This window comes from Felis catus, chromosome C1, assembly GCF_018350175.1.
Source record: "Felis catus isolate Fca126 chromosome C1, F.catus_Fca126_mat1.0, whole genome shotgun sequence".
Lineage (NCBI taxonomy): Eukaryota > Metazoa > Chordata > Mammalia > Carnivora > Felidae > Felis > Felis catus.
The window spans coordinates 122,718,907-122,736,862 of NC_058375.1; the positions used below are offsets into that span (position 1 = coordinate 122,718,907).

The 17,956-nt window shown below is 38.0% G+C and overlaps 1 protein-coding gene across 1 annotated transcript in view; it reads right to left on the bottom strand.

Annotated features, from left to right (window-relative positions):
* DPP10 (dipeptidyl peptidase like 10) overlaps window positions 1-17,956 on the bottom strand; it is a 1,363,298-nt gene that overhangs the window by 989,201 nt on the left and 356,141 nt on the right. The window lies entirely within an intron of this gene.

The window sequence follows — 17,956 nt, forward strand, 5'->3', positions numbered from 1 at the left end:
TTAGTGGAATACATATTGAAACTTAGAAGTGATAGATGGTCCAATTCTTAACTGAACTCTAAATCTTCACTCTTTATTCCCTTGCGGCATTTTTTTTTAATAAAAACTTTAAAAATTCAAGTATAATACACAGAAACATGAGCAAATGCTAATTGTCTATTTAGATGAATTTTCACAAAGTGAGCACATCCATGTAACTAGCACCCAGAGCAAGAAACAAGGAATTTCCAGAACGCTGGTAGTCTCCTCATTCCCATGCCTGGTTACTATTGCCTGTTCAAGGCTAATAGCCATCCTGACTTTGAGCACAACTACCAGCTTTTCTTGGCATTGACCTTTATGTTAAGGCAGCCACACAGTCTGAGACCCTTATTCTCAAAATGGTTAAGAAGAAAGAGAATAAAAGAACTGACTTTTTTCTGACACCCCTTCTCCTTCTTGCTCTCCTTCCCCTCCTCCTTCTCCTTGCCTTCTTTTTTTTTCTCCTACTTCAACAAACTTTATATTTTGGAATAATTTTAGATTTACAGAAGAGCTGTAAAAGTTTTCCAGGGGTTTTCTGTATAACAGCTATCAATATTTCCTAATGTTAACATTTTTAACACATTTGTCAAGACTAAGAGAACAGTGATCTATAACTTTAAAAATCAGACTTTATTCACGCTTTACTAGTTGTTAACTAATTATTATGTTTTCGGTTTTATGATCCCATCAAGAATAGCACATTGCATTTTGTCATCATGTCTCCTTAGATTCCCCTGGTCTATTACAATACCTTAGTCTTGTTTTGCCTTTCAAGACTTTCATAGATTGGAGAATACTGCTCAGATGTTTTATAGACTGTGAATTTGGGTTTGTCTGATGTTTCTCTTCTTATTGGCTGAGGTTATGAGTTTGGGGGGAAGGTGAAGTGCTCTTTTCTTCATGTTATATCAGAGAGTACATGATATCAACATGACTTATACTGGTGATGTTAACCTTGACCACTTAGGTTACAGTAGAACCTGCCTGGAATTTTCACTATAAAAACACTCCCCTTCCCTTTCTACTATATTTTTTGGATATAAGACACTAAGTCAAGGCCCCACTCAAGGAGGAGTGAGGCATAGGAGTTACACTCCACTTCCTGGAAGAAATAATATCACCCTATGTTGTTGTGTGGAATCCTCCTATAAGGATCATTTGCCACTTTTCTCCTACCTATTTATTTAGTCAACACTTATTTATATCAGCATGAACTCATGTATATTTATTTTATACTGTGGGCTGTAATCTAGTGTGATGTTATTAATTCTGTTACTCATATTGTTCTAGCTCTTGTATTTGGGAGTTTGTTCAGAGTGGTCCCCGTGTCCCTTTGACATACTACCATCCCTTTGTATGTGCTTATTTATTTATATGTTTATTTACTCCTGTCTTGGGTTTTGGCATAGATATTCTTTGAATTTCCCAACATTACCTGGGAATGTTGACTCTCAGTTTAAAAGAATTGAGGCTCAAAATATGCCAGTAACTTATCCATAATCACGCAGGGAGTTAGGAGTAGAACTAATATTTAAAACCAGAAACTGTGGGGTGCCTGGGTGACTCAATCGGTAAAGTGTTCTATTCCTGGTCATGATCACATAGTTCTTGAGTTCAAGCCCCACATCAGGCTCTGTACTAACAGCACAGAGCCTGCTTGGGATTCTCCCTCCCTTTCTGTCTCTCTCCTGTTCTTTCACTCTCAAAATAAATAAACTTTAAAAAACAAAACAAAAAACCTCAGAAACTCTGATACACAAGTCCCCAAGGTTTTGGCATGACAATACCTACCTCACAAGATTAATTATAGCTAACAAGACACCAGGACCTAAGCAGGAGAACTTCACCTCTAAATATCAGTGGACTCAGAAACAGCTCTCTGGCCTTGGAACCTCTGGAAGGAGCATGAAGGATGCTGGGTCCCTGGTGGGACATTAATTATGAAAGCTAAAATTAATTGAGCAACTAGGCAAGTTCTGAGCTCTGTTGCTATTTGGCATGCATGGGGTCACAGAAAACTAATTTTGACTTGTTTTTTGTTTCCTCTCTGTTTTATACTTTTAGGTTTCCAGATTGTGCAGGTATGTATCTCATTAAATAAGGTTCTATGATCAAACCAGCTAAGATTTTGCCGAATATTTCTGCCACGACTACAGTATCTAGCCAAGAGAAGGCTTATTAGCATTCAGAAGGTGACCTCTCCAAGACTCTGGTCCATCAGTTACACTCTGAAATAGGTATTGCTTTTAGCTGGCCAAAGCATTTTCACTTAAATCACGTTGGCCAAACTACTGGATTATACATAGTCATAAAGAAAGCTATCACTTGTACACAGGAAATAGACATTTGTGTTTATAATTGTCAAAATACTTTTCCTAAATTCAGGGGCCAAAATGCTCATATTGGGGGAAGTATGTAAAATGTCTTCAACGGTCATATAATGCTACACTTGCAAATTTAGAACAGTACACTAAACTTAAATTAACATGGGAACAAGGGACTTCAATCACATTGGAGCCACAATGTGGATTGTCCTCAATGTGGATAAAAGAATTTATCATGCTTTTCGCGATACACCCAGAATTTTTTTTTACATTTATTTATTTTTGAGAGACAGAGTGAGACAGAGCCTGAGAAGGCTCTGAGCAAGCATTCAGCACAGAGCACTATGCAGGACTCTAACCCACAAACTGTGAGATCATGACCTGAGCCGAAGTTGGACGCTCAACCGACTGAGCCACCCAGGCACCCCAGTACACTCAGAATTCTTGATAAAGGTTTCTTTACATAAGAGGGAAAAAAACCCTCTATATTTTAACAACTGTGAATTCATTTTTAAAAATTTTTTTTCAACGTTTATTTATTTTTTGGGGGACAGAGAGAGACAGAGCATGAATGGGGGCGGGGCAGAGAGAGAGGGAGACACAGAATCGGAAACAGGCTCCAGGTTCTGAGCCATCAGCCCAGAGCCTGACACGGGGCTCGAACTCACGGACCGGGAGATCGTGACCTGGCTGAAGTCGGATGCTTAACCGACTGCGCCACCCAGGCGCCCCGAATTCATTTTTTAAAATTTTTTAATGTTTATTTTGGAGAGAGAGAGACAGAGACAGAGACAGAGACAGAGAGTGAGTGTGAACAGTGGAGGGGCATAGAGAGAGAGAGGGAGACACAGAATCAGAAGCAGTCTCCAGGCCATGAGCTGTCAGCACAGAGCCTGCTGCTGAGCTCAAACCCACAAATTGTGAGATCATGACTTGAGCTGAAGTCAGACACTTAGCTGACTGAGCCTCCCGGGGGCTCCTCAATGTTCATTAAATCCAATAACACTGGGGCAATTTGTAAAAAAATTTTAAAAAATTTTCAAATTAATCCCAAGCCAGTAAAAGATAGGTCACTGAATGGTATACAGAATACTCCAACAGTAACATAGGAACAAAAATATGGGTGCCTATTGTACAACTCCAGATTAATGGTGGTATATGCCTCAGGCAATGTCCTTAGAACATGTACTATCATTCTTTGACATATGATTAATCCATTTCATCATTCTGAAGCCAAACAATGTTTAACGATGCCAATAAAAAAGTAATTAGAAACTGCAATTTTGACTTAGGACTGAGAACGTGTTTATAAATATAGCCTAATAAAGCAGCGATTGATCTATGTGTCTTATTCTAAGATACGCTTCCCTCCTCTCACCCAATGACATGGAATTACTAGAGAAGGAGGCCATATCTGAAATTATAACTTTTCTTTGGGGATTGATTACCATAGTACAGAAACAGACTTTCCAATTATCAACAAAGGCACACATTACCCATTATTTAGGGTATAGAATGTGTATAAATCATTTTGACAAGTGACTGAAAGTTTGCTCTCCAGACCTTCACTTCCCAATGCCCCCACCAGTCTTCCACTGACTGCTGTCTCTTGGATTTCCAGCCTATTATTATTTTTGAATCATGGGGGACACAGGCAAGCAACAACAATGGAACAGAAGACCTTTCCTTTCTCTGAACTATTCAGTTCTATGAAATTTGCATGAAAGTGTTTATGTCTATGAACTCGGTCTCATTAGAGCCAAATGTCTGTGGTACTCCTTCATGGCTGTGTAATTGAAATGACAAGTTCTCTGAGCATTGTGCATTGTTAATAATGCATGGATTGGTGGTGGCTCAGGGACTGTACCAAAAGTCACAGCTGGACAAAGACTGGAATGACCCGTCACAGATAATGTCAAATCCCAAGGGAAAATGCCATCCTTCTGTCACCATTCTTCTGAAAAAACCCAAAAGTAAAATATAATATGGACCTGTGGTGGCCATGAGGTTAAAAATAAAGCTCAAAAGTAGAAATGCAATGATAATTTTAGCACATTGGAAATATTAAAACAGTATTAAATGTTTTTGAAGCACACTTTATCTGTAGGATACCAGAATGAGCCATCTTAGGATAAAAAAGACAAAGAAAAAATATATTCTCCTTGCTTTCAACTTACTAGAGAGATGAAGTGTACCCATATGATATACTGGAGAATTACAAAACAATACAGGAAAACATATAGTTTGGCCATAATGAATTGGTACTCAGACATGAAAACTGAAAAGAATTAGCATGGTATCAGAAGTAAAATGTTGAATCAATGCATGTCTCAAGTGAAGGAGTATTTTAGAAATTGTCTTGTTAATTTGGCTGCTAATTTGACAGTAATTTGTAGATGGCCAAAGTAGGCATGTGGGACCCAGATAATCAATGTGTAGGATATCTTAGCATACTGCTTGAGACAGTTTGTGACATTTTTAAGTTTTTGCTGGGGCAGTATCTTTTGAACACTGCTGTATTGCTAGTAGACCAAACTGAGTTCGACATACGGTAGGCAACCGATTAATATCTGTTTTGTAAGTAAATATTAAGGAATACAATAATATGGTTGCATTGGGAGTTTATGATATGCTAAGAAGACCCACAATACTGTAGTCATCCTTATAGCTGTGATTTATTACAGTAAAAGGATGCTAAAGGTAAACAAAATAAATGAAAGATACATAGATAAAGCCCAGAGGAAATGAGGGTGCAAAATTCTAAGAGTTCTTCTGGTAGAGTCACATGGGACATACTTAATTCTTCAGCAATTTCTGACAACGTGTGTGAAAGGTTGGCATTAGAGAACCAGTTCCTATGGTTTTCATTGGGGGTTGGTCATATAGGCACCCTCTGCCTTGCATCTACCAAAATTCCAGACATCCAGAGAAAAAGTAGGTGTTCAGCACAAGCATATTGTTTGTAGAAACACTGTAGGTACAATAAGCCATTTTTGCCAGGGAACAACCCTCTCAAAATCCATGTTCCCAGGTGATAGCCAAGGGTCAACATTTTAAGCATGCCCAAGCATATGCAAGCTTGCTATGTTAACTATTTTTGGACAAGAAATTTACCTACTTCTCTTTGGCAAACATCTGAGTTTGTGTATGGACGACAACTCTAATGGGGAATTTGGTGGTTTCCTAATTAACATGATTGTTCATAACTTTTCAAAGTGAGCACACTTCTGAGTGATGCCTTATTTACAGGTCATCTCAACACTACAAGCCCTTGTGTTATTGCTAATATACATCAAGTTCAAATGGTGCTCCATGCATTGTATTCTCGTATTGAAGCAACACCCTAAAGATTTGACTGGCTCATTTATTCATTACCCATAATCATGGCTCTTCTTCAATAGTATCTAATGAACACAAAATATAAACTAAGAATATATGTCAATTATCAATTAATTCAAACTTCTTTTTTAAGTTTTATTTATATATTTTCTAAAGAGAGAGAGAGCAAGCAAGGGAGGGGCAGAGAGAGAGAGAGGGAGAGAGAGAGAATCCCAAGCAGGCTCTGCATTGCCAGCATAGAGTCCAGGGTGGGGCTCAAACTCATAAACCGGTAAGATCTGATTTTGACCTGAGCCAAAATCAAGAGTTGGATGCTTAACCAACTGAGCCACGTAGGTGCCTCAATCACCAATGAATTCAAAGTTAGGGAAATAGGGTATGTCAATTTAAATTTTTTGGTTTCTTTTGTTGACACTTAGAGCTCGTAAAGAAATCAACAGAGGCACGATAACTTGAAGACATGACTGTTATCCAATGCTAGATGAAAAGTAAAATATTAATTCAATAATATGAGTGTTTAGATCACCAGAGTTTAACATTTCATCAGAGGAATTGCTTTTCCTTTCTATGTAACTTTCTAATAGTTGTAATACTAAAAGCTTTGCATTTTATAGTACAGATGCCTGCCACATATGTATACTTGAATATTGTAGCAAGTTTTTAGTGTTTTCCTCCATTTGATTACTAGCTGTCCTTCTTTATTTCCTGTTGGCCATGTTCACTGGTCATTGAGCTAAGCCATAATGCCCATTCAATAATCTATAGTCATCTGCTTCTCCTCAGTGGGGACAGATGGTAGGCATGTTCAGGAGAGTTGACGACCTGGGTTATTTTCTCACATAAGATATTGAAATACATACTGTAGTTTTCATTTTTTTTCCTCCGGAGGAAATCTATTTTCAAACAAACTCTCACTTGGAAGCCCAAGTAAAAAGTGAAAATCAGAGGTAACAACAAGAGATGAGGGAGCCCTAAGCTGTACTTCACTTCCTCTCTGGTAGCTCCTTTCCAGCAACTTTCCAGAAAATACTATTAGCACTATTTACTCTTCTTGGAATCTAGCACTCATTTGTTTCTTAATATGCAAATCTGTCAATTTGATCACATTCACAGAGCTGTTTCAGTGGATGAGGCAGACTAAAGTTGCCCTGACCCCAAAATGAGACATGACAATATTGGATTTATCCACCATTTCTGAGGTGATTTGAACTTGACCCCAGTTTCTCTATTCAGGGGTGGAGCAAAAGAATCCCAGAGCAGTGTGATTACACACACCAGACTTCTTTGATGTCTGGTGTGACCTCACACTTGAGTCTAGGTTTCTTTACTCTGAGAACATGAATTGGCTACTATACTAGAACAGTGTTTTCATTCTTTTTATGTTACTCTTCATTCTTCTCAAATCATTTTCCCCTCAATTTTTTTTGTCCTTTTATAGTCTATACTCATGCTTATGTCTTTTGCCTGTAAATTTCAATCACCAGGATCGTTATGTGAGAATCAGCAAGTTCCTTTGTGCAGTATAAATTAATACTCATAAAATGATATAAGGGGAAAAAGAGTCTCTTCTTATCTATACTCTTGTCTGATAAATATGTTACAGTAAATTACCTAATTAAACAAGCATAACATGAAAATTAGATGTTTGTTTCTATACATCTTTGAAGAAGTAACCATTTTCCTTCCTGTGTTATTTATTATCCCTTCAATTTGCAAAAGCTGAGTCATCAGGAATTCCCCACCATGGCTTTAATTGCAAGCATATCCACTAAGTGCTGATGTGGGGATATTCAGTTGCTGAGCTTTTTAAAAGTGACAACTTTTTCTTTTCTGTTTTCTTCTCCTTTTTTTGTTTCTTAGTAATTAAGGTGGCCTATATAATCATACCACGCCCTTATCTGCACAGTATTGTTCTTTAATACGTATAGTTTTTTCTTTAATAATCTAGTTACTTGACAAATAACAAAGATACTGACAATGATAATAACCATAATAATAAGTAAAGTTGGTTGTCTGCATGCCATATGCCAGGCATCACGTAAGCCCTTGAAATGCATCCTTTCGTTTAATGATGTCAAGAAAATTATTTAAGCATTTCTCAATGCGTCAGAGGCAAACTAATTCAACCCATGGCACTTGCTCTTCTCCAGAGTTCTGCATCACAAGGAGTCAGGAGCACATGCTCACTTACTGTTCATCACACCACCTTGGACCATTAGCTCACCACTCATATCCAGCCACTTGTGTATTGAACAATGCATTTACTTATGGAGACTGAAACTCAATGGTTCCTTTTCCCATAGTCTCTCTCACTTTCTGTGTCTCACTTGCCACAAGGCTCTGTAAGTCTAATCTCCAAAATCAGGGCTTCTCACAGTTTAAGATGCATAAGCATGCTCGGGATCCTGTTAAAACGCACATTCTGAATCAGCAGGTTTGGACATGTCCATTCTGAACTTCTCTCAAACTTCCAGGTGATGCCATGCTGCTGGTCCAGGGACCTCACTGAGTAACAAGGTCCTCAGCAATTCCAGAATTGCTCATTTACCTTCTGTCCTCGGTTATTGTCTGGACTATGTGAAAGGAACTGAGGGCTTGATTTGTGGATGAGATCATGGGAATAAATCCCAACATGCCAGCTTTTTCTCATGTTGCTCTGTCAATAATTACCTTTACACTCCCTTGTCCTCCTTCCCTATAAGGTGTATAAAACTCTAGTCAGGCAAAAATGTATTCCTCTGTCACTCTCATAAGAGAGTGTAGACTTCTAGGTCCTTACTTTGGGTAGGGATCATGAAGGCTTATGGGTTTTTCATATACATTATTCTCAAATGTTTGTATCTGATGGCTCTTAACCCAGATGTCTTGATGGATTAATGTGGTGAAGATTCTGATTCCAGAAAGTCTACATGGGGCTTTTAGAAAAGAGCCTGGTGAAATCTGTATTGTGGGCTGGTTGATTTTTAGTGCCTCTGCCCCAAACCACAGCTAATTTATGAAACACATAATGATGAACCGCCTGTGACTCTCACAGTTTATCTCACTGTTCCATGCCAACTGCTTAGCCCACTTTCTATTCTTGGGGATGATCCTTCCTGGGAAGGCTTTACTAAGGGAACAAAGTGAATGGACCTACAGCAATCTGTGGAAAGATACCATTCAAACAAAGTTAAATGACCAGATATGGTGAAAAAATATTATGAAAGATGCTCAACTCTTTTGATTAGTAAGTCAAGGAAATGCAAAGGAAAAGATTTTGTTGTCTCTATAAGATTGCCAATAAAAGAATAATAGTTTTGCTGAGGATATGATCAACCTCATGTACTGCTGGTGCACAAATAAGTTCAGGGGACTTATTTGGGAAATGTATGTCACATGCCTTAGAAATGTATATGCTTTTGGGGCGCCTGGGTGGCGCAGTCGGTTAAGCGTCTGACTTCAGCCAGGTCACGATCTCGCGGTCCGTGAGTTCGAGCCCCGCGTCAGGCTCTGGGCTGATGGCTCGGAGCCTGGAGACTGTTTCGGATTCTGTGTCTCCCTCTCTCTCTTCCCCTCCCCCGTTCATGCTCTGTCTCTCTCTGTCCCAAAAATAAATAAACGTTGAAAAAAAAATTAAAAAGAAAAGAAATGTATATGCTTTTCCATGACCAGCAGTTCAACTACTGAGAACTTATCCTGAAGAAATTAGTAGGCAAGTGTGCAAATGTCATTTACTTACATATATTTAGACAAACACAGGATTGTGTATACATGGTATTTCTCAAGATACTGAAAATTTAAAAACAAATATTTAAAATTTAGAAATTATTACATTATGTTGCACTGTATTGAAATAATTTGTAACTAATTATCTATGACCTAAGAAAATGGCACTTGAATAGGGCTCACTTTAATAATTAGAGTACATAAGAATAAAAGAATACCAGAACACTATTAAATGTATTTATGTATGTATATCTATAGATATGTACCTAGAAACATATATGGAAGACCTTCAACCAAATACCAATAGTACTTATATCTGAGTTTTAGGATTATATTTACTTTTCCTTTTCTATATTTTATCATTTTTCTCTCAATAAACTTGGGCAAGTATGTAATTTCAAAATAAATAAATAAGAAGGCCAGCACTGAGATAACCAATTAGTGATTTTCCCGCATTAACAATTTTAAGCTCATTTCCAGTAACCCAAAGTTGGGGGTACTTCAAAGTATTTTCTGCAGATGGTGACGGGATAATATGTGTTATTAGAAAAAGTAATTTCCAGTTATTGTATTAGAATTCAGTAATTACTTTTTCAATAAAGAAAGTGAAAACTATTAAGAGCAAAAATGTGAAATAAATTAGCTTTATATCCTACACTCAATTAAACTATCATAGCAAGAAGGTAATGAATTAAGATAATTTGAGGATAGGAATAAGGCTTTACAAAGCAGAGATTTAACACTCTTCTAAAATCCATTAAAATACTCCAAAAGAAGATCACAGTAAAGTGGGTAGCCCACAAGATAGTTAGACAAACTGCAATGTGCATGCTAAATACGTAGAGAGACAATTTTCGGCCTCAGAAGTCTTACAGGCTCATGCAAAAAGTAGCTTGAACTTTGCATGGTTTGGTGACAGTGGCCTGAAGAGTAAAGCTGAATTTGTCACTGGCTTCACCACTTTCTAGAACAGTAAGATCGTCCTGGTCTTCTGGCATGTGTTCTCTCAAGGAATCCGCATAATATTTGAGCAATCATTGACGTACAAGAATTTAATTAATTATAAGGAGCTGTTTATAAATAGTAGGGCCTGCTACTCTCCTACTAAGAACTCTCCCATGTCTCCCCACTGCAGAATAATCTCATTTGGAATAAAAATGAGATTGCTTTCTGGAACCTACAAAGCTTCAGCTTTTGCCTGTCTCACCATTGTTACTATCATTCACATGGCCTTCTCTTTGTTTCTATAGTCCAAACTCTTTCCTGTTGCCATGCCTCTGTGCTTGCTGTATCCTATACCGGGAATTCTGTCTCCTGTTCTCTGCAGGGCTAGGTTCTTGTCATTCAAACTGGGCTCAAGTGCCAGCCCCTCAGAGTTCCCCAACCACAAGGCAAATGAAAACAATCACCTACTCTTACCCTTGTCATTTCCTATCATATCACTTTTATTATGCTTAATTTTCTTCACAGTACCTATCACCATCTGACACTCTGCTTTACCTGGGAACCCCAGGAGAAAGAAGAGGATGTATCCTCAGTTCCTAGAACTATGCTTGGTACATAGATATTCAGTATACTGTTGAATAAATGCCATGGCCACCATGAGAGTGGTCTGGATTATTTCTTTTGTGTGGATAAAATGGTTCAAGGGAACATAACTGAAAAGATGGAGAGTCTAGGGATCCCAACTTTCTAGAGTCCTGGCCAGAGCTGGTCAGGTGGGTTTCTTAACCAAATACCACAGTGCCATTTGGTTCTTCTGGGCTTTTCCAATTCACCTCACTTTGATATGAACTAAGCTATCAGTAACCAGATGGGTGCTCAAGACTGGCTCATGTCATTTTTTATATAATCAAACAGCTGGAGGTTCTGGAATGAACCTCTAAAGAGACACTTTCTTACCTGAGAATTGTGGCAATTTTTTTCTGCATGTTCTCTATGATTTATAAAACAAAATTTTACTTTATGTAATCTGGATTACAGAAACTGTGGCTTTTTTTCTAAACATGAGGTTACGCCTCAATATTGCTTAAATCTTTTCAAACTACATGCTGGCCCAATTTCCACATGCCTCACCATCTTCCTCCTTGCTCCGCACTTCCCTGCCTTGAGATTCAGTGAAACAGAGCAGTGCTTCTCGAACTATTATCCTCTTACTCTTGAGGATGCATAGATATATTTTCAGAAGTCCTTGAAAATGTGTTTCCTTCCAAAGGAGTATGATGTCTCTCACAGAAGTTCGAGAATCATTGAGGTAAAAAGTTAAATGAAGGAGAATTTACACTTAAACGCTAATATCTCTAGGAGAACAAAGGTTCTGTCATTCATATTATAGAGTGATTTAGCTTAATCAGCTTATTTTCCCCTAATGCACAGCTGAGACAAACTACTATGTGAAAATTGGAGGCTTTGCTAGAAAGAAGGAGAACAGCAATTTTGTATCATGAAGCTACTGGTCTTGTTCTCCAAATAGGAGCTCTGGGGCAAGTGTATTAGCATAAGAAAGAAGGAAGGAGGTAGTTGAAAATGAAATTAGGGCTTTGTGTGCTGAGACAAACTATCATTTTAAATCTTGCTTATTGGCCTTGAGTTCAGGAAAAGAAAATGGGATTACCTTCTTCCATCTATTTATTCCTGCCAGAATATAGAATTTAGGCTTAAATTCTCCTTAGCAGTTTATTTAATTTCTTTATTGTTTAAGGCACCTTTTATAGGTTACTATGGAAAAACTAGATTCCACACCTAATGGCATTAATAAAGCGAAATGCATTCTGAATTTTCAAATCCCAGTCTACAAATTCTTTAGCTCCTTAGACTGAAATCTTTTAGGGACAGGATTCCATTTTATTCATTGCTGAACTCCCAGGGCCCTGTGGATTATCTCTAGGGTAAATTCTCAATAAATACTTTTGACTTCAAGTATTGTGATGTGGCAACACAAATGCTCATAAGCTGAGAGGTGTGTTTCTGGTTTTTTATTTAAGGAACTGGCCATGTCTGTGCCATTCATGAGGCTCAAAGATGGTATCTGACATCCCTCCCTCAGTTACAGTCCTCTTGCCTGCATGAAAGAGGCCCTTTCCTAGCAGGAGGCAATGGGACTTGGTCAAGGACAGAGCTTCTAGCAATGTACACACTAACAGGGAAAAGGACACCTCCATAGTTAGAGACAGTGTTTCTCACACCAGACCAGGCAGCAACTTTGGCAAGGGGAAACTTTAGAGGAAAAAACCCCAAAAAACAAAAAACAACAGGTGCCCTATTTCCATCACCTCTCCCAAAAGAGCAGCATGCTGTCTATTTTTAAGAACTTTAAAAAACACGTAAGACTCAAAACACAATGGGGAGGGATGAGGTGTGATTAAAGAGTTCAGTCATGTATTTCTTTCAACCATTCAGTAACCAGAAAGGAGCCCAATCCCACTTGCTCTACAGGGTGACAGAGTTACTGTAGCTGTAAGGGGATTGGATGCAAAGGAAAATAAATGAAGCAAAAATCTATCTCCTAGAGTGGAAAAAATCTTGAAAAAGTTTAGTAAGGAAGAAGGAAGAAGGAAGAAGGAAGAAGGAAGAAGGAAGAAGGAAGAAGGAAGAAGGAAGAAGGAGGAGGAGGAGGAAGGGAAGGAGGAGAAGGAAGAAGAAAAGAAAAAAAAATTACTGCCTTTTCAGCTTCTTATGCATATTGTGAGGGCAGAGAAGAATAATGTGAATACCTTCCTTTTACAGCTCAGTCTAATTTGGCATGCCATTATAATTTCTGGCTCAGTTAGCAAATGACTGGAAACACTGTTTTCTGCAATTTTCCCTAAAATATGACAGTTCTATAAGTTGTTCTATTGATGTACCTGAAACCAACCCAAGATGGGAGTGACTATTATTCTTAATTTTTATTACCAGGGAGGCTTTATCAGTACCTGTGTGGAAGGAACTACCTGAGGGGCCATCTACATACTGTCATTATGAGTTTGGGGGAAGAAAAGACTTGACCAGTTTCAGGAATGAAAACGCCTGGAGTTCTCACTAGAGATCAGCTCCTTTGGATTAAACTTCCACCCTCTGGAGTAATATTTTTCCATATGGATATGCTTGAAAGGGTTATAATAAGCAATCACTACTGATATCTTCACATGAGAAGGGGCATTAATGTCTTAAAGTTATCAGAGGGGAGGGAGAAAGGAAGGCCTACTTAGGGACAGATAGAAGAAGAAAAAAATTTAAACTGACTCAAGTTCTGAAGCAAGGCACTTAAGACCAAGTGTTGTTTTTCCTTATAAACAAGGTGACCTTGAGTAAATTACATAACCTATCTGAACCCTGATCATTCTTATCTGTAAAGTGAGTGATAGAAGGGAGATTTGAAAAGGAAAGAAAGCCAAGATAATGCTACTTTATCACTTTGGCCTTCACTACAGGAGGTTCTTGATCCCAGGGGGCCTTCTGAGAAGCTTTGTAGAACATCTCTCAGAATTTCCACACCAGCACCACACCACCTTTGGATCAAGAATGACCCTATAGGCATCAAGTGTCCTGCCCTGGGCTTGTGCGTGTACAAGTGCAAAGTGCTGCCACCTTGCACCTGAGAGCAACTGGTACAAATAGTCACCAATCGGTCGCGACAGCAATGCCTTGAGAAGAGGAAGGATGGGGGTATTTTTTTTCAATATATGAAATTTATTGTCAAATTGGTTTCCATACAACACCCAGTGCTCACCGCAAAAGGTGCCCTCCTCAATACCCATCACCCACCCTCCCCTCCCTCCCACCCCCCATCAACCCTCAGTTTGTTCTCAGTTTTTAACAGTCTCTTATGCTTTGGCTCTCTCCCAATCTAACCTCTTTTTTTTTTTCCTTCCCCTCCCCCATGGGTTTCTGTTAAGTTTCTCAAGATCCACATAAGAGTGAAACCATATGGTGTCTGTCTTTCTCTGTATGGCTTATTTCACTTAGCATCACACTCTCCAGTTCCATCCACGTTGCTACAAAGGGCCATATTTCATTCTTTCTCATTCCCATGTAGTACTCCATTGTGTATATAAACCACAATTTCTTTATCCATTCATCAGTTGATGGACATTTAGGCTCTTTCCATAATTTGGCTATTGTTGAGAGTGCTGCTATAAACATTGGGATAAAAGTGCCCCTATGCATCAGTACTCCTGTATCCCTTGGGTAAATTCCTAGCAGTGCTCTTGCTGGGTCATAGGGTAGGTCTATTTTTAATTTTCTGAGGAACCTCCACACGGCTTTCCAGAGCAGCTGCACCAATTTGCATTCAGGATGGGGGTATTTTAAGTGGCACAAGAGCAATGCCAGATGCATGTATTTTATGTGTATGTGTGTAGCTATTTAATATCTGTTTCCTGTCTCAGTAAAGGAAGCTCCATGAGGGCAGCCGAATTGTTTTCACTTACTTTTGTTTCACCCCTGCTTTTAGTCAGTACTGTTGAGAAATGAAAGAAGAACAATAGTTGCCTTTGTGCTTTAACTATGATTTTTTTCTGGTGTAGATTTTTGTTCTGAAATGCTTATTTTTGCTGTTGTTTTGGTGTGTTCTATCACCAGCGTTGAGCTTTTTCTCTTTAAGCACCTTCCTTTTTTCAATTAACTTTCTTTTTACCATTTTCCCCGGATGCAATTTTATACTTCCAATCACTGAGTTAAGGGTCTTTTCAAATCTTGTTTACTTTTAAAGGCTTTAATTTAGTTTTTATATTACATCATTAAATTTCTTTAAATCCTTCCTAAACTAGCTTTTAATTTTAATGATTTTGCTCATAGATCCTTTTTGTTTCCAATCTGTACTTTAATTTTCCTTGTAAAGGAAATGGTTTACGCTTCTGGATTAGCATATTTCACCAATGTTGTCTCATTTGATCATTATATAGACCCTGTGTGATAGAAATGACAGGGGAGAGCATGGTCCTCCCCTCTTATGACCAGAAAGCTCACGAGTGTTTGCAAGCTGATGTCCACTGGTTCTCACTCTCTTCTTTCCATTCTACTATGTGGGGTGCATCGTGTGAAATTACTGAAACAAGCTAATTGAAATCACTGAAATTATTCTCCAGAAAAGCTGGGATATGGTAACATTTACTTTAAGGATGCAGTTAACATAAAATGCTACTATAGTCACTACCCACTTAATTACTTACTCTTGCATAATGTGTTTTCCCATGGCTCTGAATGCTCTAAATCTGTAAATGTGACAATAAAATAAAAAGAGAAGTTAAACTGGTGTTGATAACAACTGCACTCAATTGACCATTTGGTTCCCATGTCCCCTCAGAAGGAGTCAGTATAACTGTTATTTTTCTTCCCTACTCAAATGGGTGACTTCAGATTCTATAAACTCAATAATCTAATTCGAAGGAATTTTCTTTCTCTGACTGACTTTTCGCCACAGCCAAAGGTAAGTATAAAGAATTGTGGTATGGTCATACACAGACACACACATACACACACACACACACACACACACTCATACATACACACAATTTTAATTTAGTAGGCTTAGGTGTAGCTTCCTGAGATAACTTTGAAGAAGTGACTGACTTCGTGCCACTTTAATTTCTTTACTTTCTTCAGCTGTGAATCAGGAATAACACTTGTTTAGGGATACTTTAGAAGGTAGTTCTAAGGATAAAATGGGAGGATGCATTTGTAAAAGGTATTTGAAGAGTAAAAAGTACGATATAAGATTTAATGTGCCTTATTAAAAAAAAAATTCTATGAGGGCGCCTGGGTGGCTCAGTCGGTTGAGCATCTGACTTTGGCTCAGGTCATGAACTCATGGTTTGTGAGTTCGAGCCCTGCGTCAGCTGTGTGCTGACAGCTTGAAGCCAGGAGCCTGCTTCGGATTCTGTGTCTCCCCCTCTCTCTGCCCCTCCCCCACTCACACTTGTCTCTCTCTCCTTCAAAATAAATAAACATTAAAAAAAATAATTCTATTTTATTATTAAGAAAATGATACATAAGGATTATGGAGAATTTGGAAGATGCACAGGAGGAGGCAAATGTGAGTGGCCTTGGACCCTTGTTACCTTCTCCCTTTCGGTAGTTGAATGAGAAGCTGGCTCTGCAGATCTGACATAAATCAATGGAACAACAGGCAGATCCCATAGACTGAGCTCATGATATTTGACCCTTTTTGAAAAGGTCATTTTCTCTGGCAAGACGCTTCCATTATTTTATTTACCTAGATGTTCCCTGCTTCCCTACTTTCTACGTGGGCAGAAGATCACAGTGGCAGGGTTTTCTCTCCCAGGATGCTTTTCACAGTATGTTGAAGTCTGCTGGTTCCAGCCTATTTCTTGATGGAAAAACAATAGGAGTTTCTGTATCATGTGCTCTGAAATTGCTACCAATGAATCTTTTCATACGCCTGCACCGTGTGTCAGAAACAGTGAGTATACCTGTTTCCCTTTGCACAAAGATAAATGAATAAATGCATAAATAAATAGTAAGCCATGAATCCCACAGTCCATGGATAATCACTTACTGACATTTCTAACAGCACTTTTAATTCATTTGGAAACATTCAAGTATTTGAAGATTCACAGCTAAAAGCAACTTGCCTCTGTGAGCTTTTACAATCATCTATACAGCAAACTGATAACAGCCATGTATTAAGAAGATTTAGAAAAACCAGAACTGTTTGCCTCCAAACTGTACATGCAGAGACATTTCACTGGGAGAATGGAAGTTTTTTGGTACTGATCTCCTTCTCTGTAAAAAGTTATTTTGTGTTTATTCACTTATTTTCTTTTTAATTTTATTCAACTATTGTTTGTTGGCTGCAAATATATGGCATTTTATGGGAATCTTAGAGTGGTTAAAAAAAGGAAAAAGTATATTACACATCCCTTGCCTTCTGAAACTTCTATCCTAGAAGGAGAGACAAGACAATCACATGTAAATTAAGTGTTTCATTCGCCATTATATTCTCAGTAACTGACAAATGGCACTCAACAGAATAATCTTCCCAATAACACTGTAATGTTCTTGACTTCAAGAGTGTCTCATATCTACCCTCAACATATGCAAAATTCTCATTCAGACCAAGTCAAAATAAGAATGTATTAAAGTAATTTAACCAGGAAGTCTATTAATTTAAAATGTCCTTCTTTTTATGTTGATAAATTCACCAATCAATTCTGTAAGCATTTAAGACATCTTACTTGAATATAGTTTAACAAAATTTCTAATAATGAAAATAAAATACCCTTCAAACACCAAAGCATCTTTCTTGAGAAATGTGGCATTTAAATAAGTATATGCAAAATTTAGTGGTGTGTTAAGGTAACAGTAAACATTGAAAATTTAATGGAATTAAGAACAACAACCAGCTAATTTTTGTTTTGATATATAAACATATTGTCTTTTAGTATCTATCTTAAAACCAAATTGTCTCCTGTATCCTAAGGCATTAAATAATTCTGAACTCCAACTTCTGGAATTAGATTGCCACTTAGATTGGTGCTCACTTTGACTAATTATGTCTTTTACATTTTCCAAGGAACTGTATTTTCTAAGGAATATACAATTCACATATAAAGAAGTTTCCA